The sequence below is a fragment of the Tupaia chinensis genome, unplaced genomic scaffold, assembly GCF_000334495.1.
Source record: "Tupaia chinensis unplaced genomic scaffold, TupChi_1.0 Scaffold000010_1, whole genome shotgun sequence".
In the NCBI taxonomy this organism is placed as follows: Eukaryota; Metazoa; Chordata; class Mammalia; order Scandentia; family Tupaiidae; genus Tupaia; species Tupaia belangeri.
The window spans coordinates 465,141-472,059 of record NW_006159440.1 but is presented as its reverse complement, the minus strand read 5'-3'; positions in this window follow the sequence as shown (position 1 = coordinate 472,059).

Genomic DNA, 6,919 nt, shown 5'->3' with positions numbered 1-6,919 from the left:
CCCCCCTGGGGGGTGATTTCTCGCTTTCTGTCTCTCTGTCTCTCTCTGTCTAGCGAGCGCACACGCCCTATAGCGAAAAAAAAAAAAAGAAAAAAAAAGATAGGCTGGATTCTAGCAGAAAATTAGGCTATTAGTTTTTCTGTTTTATTTTTTAGAGAGAGAGGTTTTTGCTATAGGGCACAGGTGCTCACCCAGGACAGAGAGACAGAAAGCGAAAATCACCCCAGGGGGAATGACCACACTGCAATCCCTTCTCCTCCATTCTCCTCTCGGGATCTTGGGCACACACGCCCGGCATGAGTTTTAAACTGCCAGGTCTAGGACTCCAAACGCGGTCGACTGCGTGGAAGTCCAGTGACATCACCATTACACCATCCGCTGGTCCTGTTTCTCTAGCAAGTGCACACCCCTTCCAGCAGGTTAAAAAAAAGTGTTTTCCAAGGTGTAAAATCATTTCCACTTGAAGATTGTAATAATTATGTGTTTTAATAACATTAAAAAAAAAAACCTATTCTAATGTCTACTTTTGATAAATGTGTCCTGAAAGCACAAACTACAACAGCAATGCCTTGCAGTACGCGGGTCTTCGAACAGTCCGTGGAGAATGCACGTATGAGAAGGCGTCACAGATTTCAGCCTGTTTTTCACCAAGATACACTCATACTTTAATTCTGTTTTCCCACGAAGTTTTGAAGTCCCATTGAATAAACAAACCAGCTCTCCCATTCTCTTCTATCTGATGGCTAAATAAACAGGAACTTCAAGTTTCTTCTTCTCCCTCTCTCTCTCTTTTTAAAAAATTTGCTATAGGGTGTGTGCACTCATCAAAGGGAGAGAGAGAGAGAAATTGAAACATCTTCGGGGGGTGACCATGCCACAATCCCTCCTCTTCTCATGATTTTGGGCATAAACGCTCACCCGCCCAGCATGTTTTTCAAGCCGCGAGGTCCGGGAATCACACCACCCCGTTGACCATGTGGGATCTAGCTGCCTTAACCACCATGCTGCTGACTCGCTCTTTTTCTATAAACACTATTTTTTTTCTGTAATGTTTGTTATATTGGAATGTTAGCATTCTTGTTTTTAATTAACCGTCTTTTTTATATAGTGAAATAAATGAAAATTATTGCCCACAGTCCATCTCTCAAAGAGAACTACTTTTACCATTTTGCTTTCGGTCTTGAAAAGCAACATTTTAATGTAATGTTGAACATTTTTTTCCTTGTTATAAAAGGATGACATGTGAATTCAAGCAATCTGTCAAATGTGCTTGACAAATTTGTTGTATTTTTCAAGATATGTCAGCAAAATTCGAGGATCTGAGGGAGTAGGACTCATTTGTATGGGGAGTATAGAGTGACAGTTTTTAGGAAGGCAGTGTGCTAGCATTTGCTGTTAATGAATGTGTTTATACCTTCTGACTTGGCGTCTCCATTTCTAGGGATCTTCCTTTAAAAATTATCTTTTTTGGGGGCCGGCAGGTGGCATGGTGGTTAAGGGTGCTGGACTCCCACATGGATGACGGTGGTTTGAGTCCTGGACCTGATGGCTTGCTTTCTCACTTTCCCTCTGTCTCTCTGTCCCTCTTTGGTCAAATTAAAATAATTTAAAAATTAAATAAATAAAGTTAAATAACACTGTTTCAAATATTGTAAAAATTCTCTTTTTTATATATCTTTAAATAGTTATCTTTTTTAAAATTTTAAAAAGAATTATTATTATATATATATTTTTTTTAGAGACGTTTTTGTTACAGGGCATGTGCACTCGCCAGAAAGACAGAGAGACAGGGAGGATAGCCATGCCACAATCCTTTCTCCTCCATTCTCCTCTCAGGATCTTGGGCACGCATGCATACGCGCCCAGCGTGAGTTTAAGTCACCGGGTCCAGGACTCAAACTGCATTCAGCTAAGTGGGAGTCCAGGAACATAGCCATTACACTAACTGCTGGTCCCTAAAAGAATTGTTTATTTAATTCCATTTGTTATTATTTTTTAATTTGACCAGAGACAGGGAAAGGGAAAGCGAGAATGCAAGCCACCAGATCCGGGACTCAAACCGCAGTCGGCCATGTGGGAATCCAGCGCCTTTATCCTCCACGCCACCTGCCAGCCCCAGATATTTATCTTTAGATAGTCACTGAAACGTTTATAATTTTTAAAAAAGGAAAAAACTTTATGTCCATTGTTCACTAACTAAATGAATTGCAATACAGCTATATTATAAATATATATATTTATATCCTTTATATAGTTAATAAACACAACACATCTGTGAAAGGGATGAGATTAAATGAACAAGACTAGTTTTTTTTTTTTTTTTGAGAGGTTTTTGCTATAGGGCGCATGCACTTGCCAGAGAGACAGAAAGCGAGAAATCACCCCCCAGGGGGGATGACCACGCTACAATCCCTTCTTCTCCATTCTCCTCTCGGGATCTTGGGTACGCACGCACACGTGCCCAGTGTGAGTTTAAGCCACCAGGTCCAGACTCAAACCATGGTTGACTACATGGGAGTTCAGTGACACAACCATTGTGCTAACTGCTGGTCCCACAAGACTAATTTTTTGAAGTTTTTCATAAAAAGTACAAGAGGACTTCAAAAAGTTGGTGGAAAATAGACTTAAACTCTGAGTTCATTTTGTGTAAAAAAAAAAAAAATCTGAACTCCATGTAGTTTCTTCACAGTATGCATTTTCTATGAATTTTTGCTTGTTTGGTTTTTGTTGTAATTTTGGTATAGGGTGCGTATGTTCGCCAGAGAGAGACAGAGACAGAAAGACGGGGAAAGTGAGAAATCATCACCCCCCAAGGAAGATGGCCACACCACAGTCCCTTCTCCACTCTCCTCGGGGTTTTGGACATGCATGCACACACATATAGCGTGATTTTCAAGCTGCCAGATCTAGGACGCAGACCAGTCAGCCATGTGGAATCCAGCCCCTAAACGTCCATACCACCTGCTGGACCTCTCATAATTTTTTGAAGGCCTCTTTTGTATATTGATATTAAAAGATCTCCAAAATGTGACATAGAATGAAAATGGTAAATTATAAAAATGTATATGTGCTAGGGTCACATTTATGTACATATATACAGAGAAAACTGTACAGGAAGAGACCAGAAGGACATGCTCAGTGCTGTGGCACTTCTGGGAAGGGAAGTCAGAGGACGGCACTGCTGAGTGTGAGGCTGGCTCGTCCTGACTTTCTTCTAATAAGAATGTATTGAGGGAAAAAATAAATAGATAAATAAATAAATAAAAACTAAATGTGTGTGAGTGTGTGTGTGTATATATATATATATGAAACTAGAAATGGAATATTATTGATGATAACATGCATGACTAAGCCATTATGCAGTTTATTCTAGATGGGAAACCACTTTTACTATGTTGTGACAATGCTCAGGGAATGAATGTAAATTAATTTAAAAAAAAAGCTTTAGAAAGAAAAACACTAAAACCGTCCTTATCGAAATTTTTAAAAAAATGAGTATTTGATGACTGCAGTAAGCTATATAGCCCCAGCTAGGTACTACTTTGTGGTATGTTAATTCAGCTCACTGAGGTTTAGGCCTAAAGTCAGACTTGGGTTCATGTATATGTATATATCAGCTGCGCTTGCTATTGGAAAGCAGCTGTGCTTGCTATTGCAAATACTTAGACTAATTAAGTTCATTAGCAAACCAATTAAATGGGGGTGGGGGGAGGCATAGAAAGCAATCATGGATACCAGAGACAATGGGAGAAGGGTTGGACAGGGCAGGGAGTTAGGGATAGGGAATCAAGGATGGCAAAAAAAGAAAAAAAAAAGAAAAATATACAGGACATAAGAAATGGAAAATTATTTGTTGATAACACATATGTCGATGTGTTTGGTCGAGCCAATATACAGTATATTCTGGATGGAAAATTCATTTTGTATGTTGTAATGAAGTATAGTGAATTAATGTAAAGAAAATAAATTTAAAGAAAAAAAGAAAGAATGTATTCAGGTTTTGCTTCTGTCACTTTCCCAATTGCCAGAGTGTGTGCACTCACCGGAGAGAGATAGAGACAGGGAGAAAGAAAGCTCCCCCACAATGGGGCATGAGGGTCACACCGCAATCCATTCTCCGCCATCTCTCCATCCTGGCAAGATTCTGGACATGTAACAATGCGCGCGCGCGCACACGCGCACACACACACACACACACACACACACACACACAGTGTGTTTTTCAGGCTACTGGGGTCAGGACTGGAACCACATCAGCCATATGGGATCTGACTCTCTTAACCATAGTCCATGCAGCTAGCTCACATCTGTCTTTTAAAAAAGTAAAACTATGTGGACCAGCCCCATGGCCTAGTGGGGGAGGGAGCTGGATCGCACATGGCTAACCGTGACTGCGGTCCCAGCCCAGCAATTGAAAATCACTCTGGGTGTGTGTGTGTACGTGTGCTGGGAAGGAGAAATGGAGGAGCAGGGATTGCAGCATGACCACACCTCACTGAGGAGTGCTTTCTCCTCCTTCTCCCTCTCCACCTCTCTAGTGAGTACATGCACACTCCAACAATTAAAAAAAAAAAGGGGGGGGGGGGCCAGCAGGTGGTGTGGTGCTTGAGGCCCTGGACTTCCACATAGCGGACAGCATTTCGAGTCCTGGACTGGCATCTTGCTTTCTTTATGTCTCACTCTCTCTGTCTGGTGAGCAAATTTAAAAATACTAATAAATAAAATTAAATAATTCTTTACAAAAAAGGGGAAAACTACTACATACTTCTTCATTAATGGTAACAGACGGTAACATTTCTAAATACTGCTTCTTAGGTCACAACATATATATATATATTTATTGTAAAACATTTTGATAATTAAGAAAACTCGGGCCAGCAGGTGGTGCAGAGCCTAAGGCACTGGATCCCACATGGCTGTTCGAACCCTGGGCCTGGCAGCTTGAGAATCATGCTGGGTGTGTGTGGTTGTGTGCCCCAAATCCATAAAAGACTGGAGGAGAAGGGATTATGGCATGATTATCCTCCTTTGGGGTTCTCTCTCTCTGTCTCTCTCTGGTGAACATATTCACGCTATAGCAAAAAATCTAAAATAAATAAATAAATAAATAAATGAAAAGAAAGAATGCTCACTAAAGTTAGCCTCTCTGCTGTTCATAGAGTTACTCTATTAATATATTCACAAACCCCAGAGGCAACCCACATCTCCCATATTGTCTTTTCTCAGCTCCATTTTGGGAGAATTTCTAATCTGGAAACACTCTGAAAAAAATACTGCAAGTCCAGAGAGCAAAAGAAGCCCTGGGTGGTAGCTGGGCTCGCCACAGTTCTGCTTGAGCACTGGTTTCGGTTCCTGTGGACCCCACCAATCCCGCAAGCTACACGCTGATGCAAACGGCGTGCCCTGCGCCCTGCGTGCAGGCTGTCAGGCTGGGCCAGTGGGCTGCCCTTCCAAACCCAGCTCTCCCCTGTACAGCGCCAGCTTCTCCCCTCCTGCTCTCATCTGACAGAAACCTCCTTTTCTCTCCAACCTCAAGGTTCTCCAGCTAAGCCAGACATCTGCCAGACTTGACATTTCATTAAATGACAGTCACTTCTTAGAAGCCACACTCAGTATGCCAATTATCAGGAAGTAGGACAGAAGAACAGCTCACGTCCTGGAATGAATGCCTGATGAGTATGTCGCAGTCAGTAGTGCGCTTTTGCAAGGGGTGACTTACTCTAGCGAGTGCTCGGGATCTCTTTGAAAACTTTCTTTTGAAATTTGAGGAATGGAATCTTCTTTTTTTTTCTTTTGAGAGATTTTTGGGACAGGGTATGTACACTCGCTGGAGAGACAGAAAGATGGTGAAAAATCACCTCTGGGGGGATGACCATGCCACAATCCCTTCTCCTCTACTCTCTTCCTAGGATTCTGGGCATGCATGCACACGCAGCCAAGGTGAGTTTCAAGCCACCAGGTCCTGGACTCAAACCACGGTCGACCACATGGAAGTCCAGCGCCTTAACCACTATGCCACCTACTGGCCCCTAGGAATGAATTCTTCTAATCTTTTTCTTTCAACAGTAGATTTTACCTATAAAAGCATGTTAATTTTTTAAAGAAGTATTTATTTATTTACCTATTTATTTATTTATTTATTTATTTATTTATTTATTATTAATATTATTTCGTTTTGACCAGCGAGAGAAGGGGAAAGTGAAAAAGTAAGCTGCCAGGTCTGGGATTCGAACCATGGTCACCTCTGTGGGAGTTCAACACCTTAAGCACCACGCCACTTGCTGGCCACAAACACATTGATTTTGGAGCCTGAGCTAGACAGACTGAGTTGAAAACCAGCTTGCCCCCCTGATGTTGTGGTGACCCCAATATGGCTGCATGGGCTACTGAGAACCAGTGTCCACTGAGTGGAGCGTGTTCATTCCAGCTGGTCAGGTTTGTGCCGTTTCAGCAACAAAAACAGGTCTTGTGACAAGACCCTGGCAAAAGTGTCTCTGTCTCTTGCACACAGGTGCACACACTCTCTCAATCATAAAATCTTTTGACTTACCCGTCCGAGGGAGCTTGACCACGCTCTCATCTGTACTAGCCATTTCCAAAGCACTCCCAGAAGTGTGTCACTCTTGTCAAAGAAGCAAAAACACACAGCGACTGAACACATGACTGGACGAGTAACTGTCAGCTTGTGGTTCACATGAAAGCTCTCTTAGGTTAGAGGGATGGGCTCTCCCAGTTTACACCAAAGTATTTTTCTTTTTTTTTTTTGGAGAGGTTTTTGCTATAGGGCACATGCGCTCACCAGACAGACAGAGAGAGAGACATAGAGACAGAAAGCGAGAAATCACCCCCCAGGGGGGATGGTCACGCCACAATCCCTTCTCCTCCATTCTCCTCTCGGGATCTTGGGCACGCACGCACA